Raw genomic sequence first — 11,741 nt, 5'->3', positions numbered from 1 at the left:
TTCCTAGTGTATTTCAGTCTAAAAGCAAGGCATCCAAGAGATGATCTTCCAGAGGTATGCAAGATTCAAAAATTAATTTGTGGGATGTTAGGAAAATAAAGGAAGTTTCAAGGGATTTATATTTGCATTGGCAAGCATTGTAGAAATAAGGAATGATTTTAAGTGGTTTTAATTTAAGGTTTCTGTGCCTAGAAGGATAAAACCTAGTCAGATTCATATTGGACAAAGATGTTTGTATGTGGTTAAGTTCAAACTGTATTTTTATTGTGCTTAGAGGGCTATGGCATGAAGAATAAATAAAAGGCATAAGCATGTGAGTGCTGCTTAACAACTGGGGCCTTGTAATGTAGAGAAACTTTGGAGACAGGACACTGGGGAGTGGACAGCTGTTAACTCTACCAGAAAAAGCTGGACAGTTCAAAGGAGTTACAAAGATGTAGGTTTTCTACGGAACAATATACACTCCAGATAACCAGGGAACTGGTAGAGAGAGACTGTTTAAGACACCTGAAGTTAAGAGAACAGAGAACAAGGTATTGTTCAGAAAATTTCAAGGAAGAGTAAACAAAGTGTTCTGAGTTAAACAGATAATTGCAGTAACTAGATTTAAAGTATAACTGCAGACTTCAGAGGTAGATAAAATGTTTGTTGCCATTTCAATACAGTTTGGGAAAAGCAATTGTGAGCAGGTTGCACAGCTGTCAAGACAAATAAATTATAAAAGAGTTGGTGTAAAATCCTGGACTGGATTCACTATTAAAACTGGAGCGGTAACGTTGCTTCAAAGTGTCATTTGTAAAACCTGGACTGGATTTCTGAATTCAAACCGCTAAGGAAAAGCATTATTAGGAGAAAAGATTTTGAAGTATATTTTTGGGAGTGGAGTTTGGAAACTCTCATCTGGGGGATGCAATACTTGCATTTATGAAGCAATTTTTCTTCTGTTAAGGACATTCGTTCTGAACCTTTTTCAAAGCCCAACTCAGCGGCAACTTTCATGAGTGCTCTCAGTCGGTTTTCAAAACCTTCTCATCTAGAACTTTCATGACCTTTCTCGGTCAATTTCCAAAGCCTTCCCCTGTACCTGTTCAAAACAGCATTCTTCCACCTCTCTCTAAGTTCCACCCAGTCCCTCATACAAAGGTTCTCTGGGACTTACAGACTTGAACCTATCATCGTTTACTGGCCTGTTTGATGGTCCAGGACCATTTATACAAAAGAATAGGTTGGATTTGATTTATTAATATCATATGTATTAGTATAGTGAAAAGTATTGTTTCTTGCATGCTGTACAAACAATGCATACCGTACATAGGGAAGGAAGGAGAGACTGCAGAATGTAAGGTTACAGTCATAGCTAAGGTAAAGAGAAAAGATCAACTTAATACGAGGTAGGTTCATTCAAAAGTCTGATGGCAGCAGAGAAGGAGCTGTTCTTGAGTCGGTTGGTACATGACCTCAAACTTTGGTATCTTTTTCCTGACGGAAGAAGGTGGAAAAGTGTATGTCCGGGGTGCATGGGGTTCTTAATTATGTTGGCTGCCTTTCTGAGGCAGCGGGAATTATAGACAGAGTCAATGGATGGGAGGCTGGTTTGCGTAATGGATTGGGCTACATTCACGACCTTTTGTGGTTTTCTACGGTCTTGGGCAGAGCAGGCTTCATATCAAGCTGTGATACCAGAAAGAATGCTTTCTATGGTGCATCTGTAGAAGTTGGTGAGAGTCGTAGCTGACATGCCAAATTTCCTTAGTCTTCTGAGAAAGTAGAGTTATTGGTGGGCTTTCTTAACTATAGTGTCGGCATGTGGGGACCGGGACAGGTTGTTGGTGATCTGTACACCTAAAAACTTGAAGCTCTCGACCCTACTTCGTTCCCATTGATGTAGAGAGGGGCATGTTCTCCACTACACTTCCTGAAGTCGATGACAATCTCCTTCGTTTTGTTGACGTTGAGGGAGAGATTATTGTCGTTGCACCAGTTCACCAGATTCTCTATCTCATTCCTGTACTCTGTCTCGTCACTGTTTGAAATCCGTCCCACTATGGTGGTGTCATCAGCAAATTTGAAAATCGAGTTGGAGGGGAATTTGGCCACAGTCATGGGTGTATAAGGAGTATAGTAGGGGGCTGAGGATGCAGCCTTGTGGGACACCGGTGTTGAGGATGATCGTGGAGGAGGTGTTGTTGCCTATCTTTACTGATTGTGGCCTGTGGGTTAGAAAGTTCAGGATCCAGTCGCAGAGGGAGGAGCCGAGGCCAAGGCCACGGAGATGAGTTTCGTAGGAATGATGGTGTTGAAGGCTGAGCTGTAGTCGATAAATAGGAATCTGACATAGGTGTCTTTGTTATCTAGGTGTTCCAGGGTAGAGTGCAGCGCCATGGAGATGGCGTCTGCTGTGGACCTGTTGCAGCGGTAGGCAAACTATAGTGGATCAAGGCAATCCGGGAGGCTGGAGTTGATTCGTGCCATGACTAACCTTTCGAAGGACTTCATGATGATGGATGTCAGAGCCACTGGACGATAGTCATTAAGGCACGCTGCTTGGCTTTTTTTTGGTACAGGGATGATGGTCGTCTTCTTGAAGCAGATAGGGACCTGATTGTTGTAAAGAGAGGTTGAAGATGTCTGCGAATAACCCCGCCAGCTGATCCGCGCAAGATCTGAGTGCTCGTCCGGGTATCCCAACCGGGCCAGTGGCTTTCCGTGGGTGGACCGAGAAGGCTGCTCTGACGTTTGCAATGGTGATCTCAGATACAAGTTCATCCGAGGCTTCTGGGATGGAAGACTCGCTCTCGCTGACCTCTTGCTCAAAGCGGGCATAGAATGCATTGAACTCATCAGGGAGGGGTGCATTTGAGCCTGCGATTTTACATGCCTTCATCTTGTAGCCTTGCCATAGACGGCGGGAGTCCATGTGGCTAGCCTGGGACTCGAGCTTGGTCCGGTACTGTCTTTTGGCACCTTTGATGGATTTCTTTAGACCACATCTGGCTTTCTTGTGGAGGTCAGGGCCGCCTGACTTGAACGCCTCAGACCTAGACTTCAGCAAGCAGTGGATATCCCTGTTCATCCAGGGCTTCCGGTTGGGGAACACGCGGATTTGCTTCTTTGGCACACAATCTTCTACACACTTACTAATGAAGTCAGTTACTGTAGTGGTGTACTCGTTCAGGCTGGTCGCAGAGTTTTTAAATACTGACCAGTCCACTGACTCTAAGCAGTCCCATAGGAGATCATCTGATTCCTCAGACCAACATTGCATAACTTTCTTTCACAGATTCTCCCGCTTCAATTTTTGCTTATAGGCCGGGGGCAGGAGCACAGCCTTGTGGTCAGATTTGCCAAAGTGTGGGCAGGCGATAAAGCAGTAAGCATGTTTTATATTTGTGTAGCAGTGGTCCAGGATGTTTGGACCTCTGGTGGAACAGGTGATGTGTTCGTGGTAACTTGGTAGTACGCTCTTGAGCTTGGCCTGATTGAAGTTCCCAGCTACAATGAACAATGCCTCAGGATGTTTCGTTTCAAGGCTATTTGTGGGGGTGAATATTTCATCCAGTGCGATTTTCACATTTGCATGGGGTGGGATGTAAACTGCCGTCAGGATAACGGAGCTGAACCCCCGCAGGAGGTAGTAGGGGCGGCATTTTAGCGTCAGGTATTCTAGATCCGGGGAGCAGAATTACGGCTATGCTATTGATGGACAGAGAAGCCATCAGACTCTGTAATCGGCTAATTAGCTGGTCAGTCATGAGTGTCCCAAAGGACAATAAATCTAGGACATCCTGTGTTCCCATTAACGGATTTAAGGCTGGCTGGGACAATGTAACTTGGCCAGGTGTGGGCATATCCGACTTTGTGCTAGCAGGTTTCTCCCTCCATCTGTTTAGCCCCTAAATTGCCTGCTACACCTGGGATCTCATTTCTGGACTCTGGTTCTAATATCTCCCTCGCGTAATAGCATTTTAAATTCTTGATGAGTACTTGTGTTATACATGTGGGTTGATATGGTCGTGCTGTTGCAGGATCCCTTTATTAGTTGAGTCACGTGATAGTCTGTGACAGCATCGGCTACTTCATGGGCGGAGTCAGTCTAGACCAAGGATTTGTACAGTTAGGAACCATCTAATAAAACTGCTTTGATTATTACATCAAAACTATGTGCTTCAGCATTCCTTTCATTAATACTGCAGGTACAATATACAACAATTAGTGCATTTGTGATAAAAAGCAGGTTAGTTTGAAAATCACAAAGTTACACAAAATTGTTGGAAATACACCATGGTATGTCAGTCAATCTGGTAGTGCAGTCAGTTTTGTGGGCAGGACCTGCTTCCAGCATAGTCTTCTTTTAAAAAGTGCAAAAGATTGGTTTAGGTCAGCGTTCTTCAAACTTTTTTTCCGGGGACCCATTTTTACCAACCGGCCAACCTTCGGGACCCAACCCGGCCGACCTGCGCGACCCACAATTTTCTCTTGCCTTGTTTGCTGCTGACAAAAATGGAGGAAATGGTTTTGGGTCCCTTTGGCCCTCGTACACGCTCCTCCAATGGAACCTGTTGGATGAAGGTGAAGCTTTCCGGTGTCAGAAAGTATGGAGTCTCCATCTGTCCAAAGTTCTGCATTTTTTTCCTATAAAAGTTCATCAAATAAAATCCCCGGAACTTGTAAAAAAAAAAATGAATAAAATAAATGAAAAAAATAAAAATTAAATGAATAAAATAAATAATAAAATGAATAAACCCCCCCTTCCCCGAACTTGTAAAACAAAAAGCTGCGACCGTTTAAAAAAAAAAAAGCGGCCACACTGCGCATGCGTGCCCGATCATCGGTGCGCATGCGCATAGTTTTGCGCATTTTTGTTACATGTTCGTGGCCATTTTGAATGCTGCTTGCAGCCGGTGTTATTAACAGCTGGCTGCTGCGGCTGTTGCGTGCAGATTTGCGCAATCGGGAGTGCCGCGACAGACGGCTCTGCGACCCTTCCGACACCCGCCCGCGAGTCGCGCCGCCGAGTTTCACAATGTCTGGTTTAGGTGGATTGGAGATGTGCAGGTTAGGTGGGGTTACGGGGATAGGGCGTGGGAGCGGGCCGAGGTAGGGTGATCTTTCAGAGGTTTGGTGCAGACCTGTTGGGCCAAATGGTCTCCTTCTGCCATCTCACTCTTTTATGCTAGTTTGATCAATTGTGGACGGATTGTGGCCAAGCAGAAACTGTAAACCCTTATATTTAATACAGTGAAAACTCCCTAATGGTTCTAAAATGTTAATGGAGTATGAATACACTGCGAAGAAAGTTTCTACTTGCAACACTCAATCTAGGCAATCTAGGCAGACCTTACCTTTGTAACTGCCTGGGAGCCCGGAGACTGGCATTCAAAATTCAGTATTTGCTTTGACCTGCATGTAAGGCCACCATAGAAAGGTGAATGACAACATTACCTCGTGGATCTTGCATGAAAACGGATGCTTTATTGTACCATCAACAAGTATTTATGCTTGCGTAGTTCCCAATCTTATGCATTTGCAAATTACTGACCCACATGGTAACTAAAAAGTTTTTAAAAGTGTTTTATTTTCAACTAAATTCTATAATTGTCATTTTAATGAGCTGCAAAATCCAAATCAGCCACCATCCTGAATTTTTCATTAGCTTGCTGAACAATGATATGCATGGCTCTACATCAATGATTCATAAATACCAACATAAGATTGTATTAATAATTTTCAACCAGAAGTGCCAAGTGGATTATCCATTTCGGCCTCCTGCTGAGGTCCCCAGCATCACAGATGCCAGTCTTCAGCCAATTTGCTTCATATCGCGTGATATCAAGAAATGGCTGAAGGCACTGGATACTGCAAAGGTAAAGGGCCTGACAATGTTCTGGTAATAGTACTGAAGGCATGTGCTCAAGAACTACTGTCCTCCTAGCCAAGCTGTTCCAGTACAGCTATACAACGCTGGCATCTACCTGGCGATGTGGAAAACCTCTCAGGTATGTCCTGTCTACAAAAAGGACAAATCCAAACCGGTTAATTACTCCCCCATCAGTCTACTCTCAATCATCAGCAAGTACCAGCTAATGACTATCTCCACCAAGAGAGACTCTAACCATCTCCCATTGCCATTCACTGAGCTGGACTGTGATACTGTGGATACTGTCGTGCTGGGTGTTCCGATACACAAACGAACCAACACGGTTGTACATGGTACAACTCGGTTTTATTATTCTTTACAATAATGACTATCAACTTCTGGCCGTGGTTCGTACTTCACCAGCTAACCTGTGGACCCAGCCCTAGCACTATCTTAGTGAGGGACTCAGCACATGGTGTATGTCTGAGTGGCACGCTGTGAGCTCTGAGCTATCTCCTGTTAGCATGAGTGGGAACTGTGGTGTTCCCTGTTTTATAGTGCGTGTGCTCTCACTGGTGATTGGCTGTGATGTTGTGTGTGTGTTGGTTGGTCCATCTACCTGTCCATCAGTGTGTGTGTGTGATTGCACCATGAGATGTTAATATGGATATCATGACAGATACAAGAGCAGAACAAAACCTGGGAATTGTGTGGCGAGTAAGTCACCTCCTGAATTGCCACGGTCAAGTCAGGAGTGTCATGGAATGTTCTCCGCTGGCCTGGATGAGTGCAGCTCCAACAATACTAAAGGCCAACATCATCAAGGACAAAACAGTCTCCTTGTTTGGCTCCTTGTCCATCACCTCAATATCCATTCATTTCATTTCATTTCATTCACTCCACCAGCAGAGTGGCAACAGTGTGTGCTATCAACAAGATGCACTGCATCAACTCACTAAGGCACTTTTGACAGCCCCTTCCAAACCTGTGACCTCTATCACCGAGAAGGGCAAGGGCAGTAGATGCATAGGAACATCACCACCTGCATGTATCCCTCCAAGTAACACACCATATTGACTTGGAACTTTATTCCTTCGCTGTCGCTGGAACAGTGCTGAGGGTATACCTACACCACATGGGCTGCAGTGGTTCAAGAAGGCAGCTCATCATCACCTTCTCAAGGGCAATTAGGAATAGCAATGAAAGCTGACCTAGCCAGTGACAACCACATCCCATGAAAGAATATTTTTTTAAAGCGCAAATGAGAGATAGACATCCATTAAAAGAGATTTTTAAAAATTAAAGTTATATGCACATATTCATTTAAGCACTTATTAATTTGCCATGTCCATGAATTCATGTTTACTAGGCAAATTCTGCCACTCGATAGCCAGACATAAGAAAATATACAAACAAATTAGTATAATTGATTCTTCTCTTTCCCCAGCATCGCAGCTTCTATACTTCACTGTGGCGGGTGATGGGGTGAAAGGGAAGGAAGAATCTGCTCTTCAATTTGTAGTTCCGAAGAAAAATCCTTGGCAGATTTAAAATTCTTCCTGGTGCAAACTGATTTATATCACTTAAAAGGTAAAACTGCTCTACTGTGCAATAATAGCTTATGGTAGTTCTAAATCAGTTTACCCTGTGGTGTTACCATGCCATGTCATAGTCCCAGTGGCACAGAAGGTCATCATTCAGACCATGGAGTTCATGTCAGCTATCTGTAGAGCAATCCTGTCAAATCCCATTCTCCACTCTATGCCTGTAGCCCCGCAAGCTAATTTCCTTCAAGTGCACATTCAAATTCCTTTTGAAATCGTTGATAGCCTCCACTTCTACTACCATTCTCGGCTGAGAGTTCCAGGTCATTACCATCCACCACGCAAAAACATTTTTTCTCATATCTCCTCGTCTTTTGCCCCAAACCGTAGATCTGTGTTCACTAATTCTTGTATCATCAACCAGGGGCGGGATTCTCCCATTCGGCGGCAGAGTGTCCACGCCGTCGGAAACGCCGTCGTGAACAGGATACTGGGAGTACCGATTCTGGCCCCCACAGGGGGGCAGCACAGCACTGGAGCAGTTCACAGTGGCGCCGGCGTCAATGAGGACATGCGCAGTGGCGCCGGCACCAACCCACGCATGCGCGGTGGCCTCCCTCAACGAGCTAGCCCCGACACAACATGGCGTGGGAGTTCAGGGGCCGGCGTGTAAGAAAATAGGCCCTGGGAGCGAGAGGCCGGCCTGCCGATCAGTTGGCCCCGATCGTGGGCCAGGCCCCATCGGATGCCCCCCCCGGGGTCGGAGTCCCTCCCCCCACAGGCAGGCCCCCGGCCATGCGCGCAGAGTTCCCGCCGGCTGCGACCAGGTGTGGATGGCGCCGGCGGGACTCTGCCATTTTAGAGCGGCTAGTCAGCCCATCCGGGCCGGAGAATCGGCGGCCCGCGACCGGTGTCGCGCCAAACGCACCGGCGTCAGGGCGACGTGGCGCGGGGATTCTCCGGCCCGGGGCTGGGAGAATCCCGCCCCAGTTGTCTAGCCAAGTGAGTTGAAACTGGTTTATAATACAGAGCAAGGTCAGCAGTGCAGGTTCAATTCCCATACTGGCTGAGGTTCATGAAACCCCTGCCTCCTCAACCTTGTCCCTTGCCTGAGATATGGTGATCCTCAGTTTAAATCACCACCAGTCAGCGCACCCCCTCAAAAGGGGAAAGCTGCCTATGGTCATCTGGGACTATGGCGACTTTACCTCATCAACTGAAACCCGGCACCTCCAATAAATCTCCCTCAAGCTCTTTTGTTCCAAGGAGAACAACCCTAGCTTCTCCAACGTAATCTAAAATCCCTCATTGCTGGGACCATTCCGGTAAATTTCCACTGCACCCTCTCAAGGACCCTCATATAGAATATAGAACATTACAGCACAGTACAGGCCCTTCGGCCCTCGATGTTGTGCCAACCTGTGAAACCACTCTAAAGCCCATCTACACTATTCCCTTATCGTCCATATATCTATCCAATGACCATTTGAATGCCCTTAGTTTTGGCGAGTCCACTACTGTTGCAGGCAGGGCATTCCACACCCTTACTACTCTCTGAGTAAAGAACCTACCTCTGACATCTGTCTTATATCTATCTCCCCTCAATTTAAAGTCATGTCCCCTCATGCTAGACATCACCATCCGAGGAAAAAGGCTCTCACTATCCAATCCTCTGATCATCTTGTATGCCTCAATTAAGTCACCTCTTAACCTTCTTCTCTCTAACGAAAACAGCCTCAAGTCCCTCAGCCTTTCCTCATAAGATCTTCCCTCCATACCAGGCAACATTCTGGTAAATCTCCTCTGCACCCTTTCTAATGCTTCCACATCCTTCCAATAATTGGGCGACCAGAATTGCACGCAATACTCCAAATGCGGCCGCACCAGAGTTTTGTACAGCTGCATCATGACCTCATGGCTCCAAAACTCAATCCCTCTACCAATAAAAGCTAACACACCGTACGCCTTCTTAACAACCCTCTCAACCTGGGTGGCAACTTTCAGGGATCTATGTCATTTATAAAAATGACAAACAGCAGTAGCCCCAAAACGTATCCTTGTGGTAGTTTTGGACTAGTAACTGGACTCCAGTCTGAACATTTCCCATCAACCACCACCCTTTGTCTTCTTCCAGCTAGCCAATTTCTGATCCAAACTGCTAAATCACCCTGAATCCCATGCCTCTGTATTTTCTGCAGTAGCCTACCGTGGGGAACCTTATCAAACGCTTTACTGAAATCCATATACACATCAACTGCTTTACCCTCATCCACAAACAAAGAACAAAGAAATGTACAGCACAGGAACGGACCCTTCAGCCCTCCAAGCCCGTGCCGACCATGCTGCCCGACTAAACTACAATCTTCTACACTTCCTGGGTCCGTATCCCTCTATTCCCATCCTATTCATGTATTTGTCAAGATGCCCCTTAAATGTCACTATCGTCCCTGCTTCCACCACCTCCTCCGGTAGCGAGTTCCAGGCACCCACTACCCTCTGTAGCCACCTAAAATGGCTGATTCCCTATTAATTTGGCCAAAACCCGATATAAAATGGCTAACCGAAAAGGCTGATGGGAAAAGCAGCCAACAGGACACAAACGGACAGCTGCAGACAGAATAGCGTATTCGGCTCTGGGGAAGTCGGCCCAGATCGATACTCAAGACTATTAGCAGCACATCAACCCAGACATCTGCAGTTTAATCGGCTATCCCCGGGAACAATTGCAACATATTAGCAATTGAATGCCGGGCCAGACCTCTCGGCGCCTGCAGTGGCCAAAACAAAGACAGGTGAAAGACCACCCCCCGATCGAGGAATCGCCCCATTATTGGAGCATATCGAACCCAGTGATTGGGAACAAGGCCCATCACTTGGGACTCAGGGTCAAGGGCCGCCCCGAGACGCGGGAAGCCCCTGGGCCCTATAAATTAAGGGGCCAAGTTCAGATCGCTCTCTCTCTCTCTCCCTTCTTCTCCTGCTCGCAACCTACGCAAGAACATCGACCAGAAACTAAGTTTGACTCCAGCGATCGCTACCCGATAGAGACTCCAGCCATCGACCCGTATCAGCCTTTTGAATCCCGCAGGCCAGACTCAATTCGATAAGTCATTCGTTTCCCTGACCTGGTGAGCCATTCCCAAAAGTTAAGTATTGGCCAGTAGTGGTAGGTTGTGATATAGAAAGTAGGATTATTGTGTAAGTATTTATTGCTGTACATAATAAATGACCGTTGATTTCAATCTTACTAAGCGGTGTGCTGTCTTATTAATCATAACTAGAGCTTGAACCACGTGGTGGTATCAGAAAGATACCTGGCGACTCGTGAGCAAAGGTGACATAATTAGAGCTAATAAAACTAAGGCTAATAAGAGCAACACCTCTGTGTAAAAAAAACTTGCCTCGTACATCTACTCTAAACCTTGCCCCTCTCACCTTAAACCTATGCCCCCTAGTAATTTGACCCCTCTACCCTGGGGAAAAGCCTCTGACTATCCACTCTGTCTATGCCCCTCATAATTTTGTAGACCTCTATCAGGTCGCCCCTCAACCTTCGTCGTTCCAGTGAGAACAAACCGAGCTTATTCAACCGCTCCTCATAGCTGATGCCCTCCATACCAGGCAACATTCTGGTAAATCTCTTCTGCACCATCTCTAAAGCCTCCACATCCTTCTGGTAGTGTGGCGACCAGAATTGAACACTATACTCCAAGTGTGGCCTAACTAAGGTTCTATACAGCTGCAACATGACTTGCCAATCCTGATACTCAATGCCCCAGCCAATGATGGCAAGCATGCCGTATGCCTTCTTGACTACCTTCTCCACCTGTGTTGCCCCTTTCAGTGACCTGTGGACCTGTACGCCTAGATCTCTCTGACTTTCAACACTCTTGAGGGTTCTACCATTCACTGTATATTCCCTACCTGCATTAGACCTTCCAAAATGCATTACCTCACATTTGTCCGGATTAAACTCCATCTGTCATCTCTCCGCCCAAGTCTCCAAACAATCTAAATCCTGCTGTATCCTCTGACAGTCCTCATCGCTATCCGCAATTCCACTAACCTTTGTGTCGTCTGAAAACTTACTAATCAGATCAGTTACATTTTCCTCCAAATCATTTATATATACTACAAACAGCAAAGGTCCCAACACTGATCCCTGCGGAACACCACTGGTCACAGCCCTCCAATTAGAAAAGCATCCTTCCATTGCTACTCTCTGCCTTCTATGACCTAGCCAGTTCTGTATCCACCTTGCCAGCTCACCCCTGATCCCGTGTGACTTCACCTTTTATACTAGTCTACCATGAGTGACCTTGTCAAAGGCCTTACTGAAG

This window comes from Scyliorhinus torazame, chromosome 10, assembly GCF_047496885.1.
Source record: "Scyliorhinus torazame isolate Kashiwa2021f chromosome 10, sScyTor2.1, whole genome shotgun sequence".
In the NCBI taxonomy this organism is placed as follows: Eukaryota; Metazoa; Chordata; class Chondrichthyes; order Carcharhiniformes; family Scyliorhinidae; genus Scyliorhinus; species Scyliorhinus torazame.
This window is presented reverse-complemented; position numbering follows the sequence as displayed.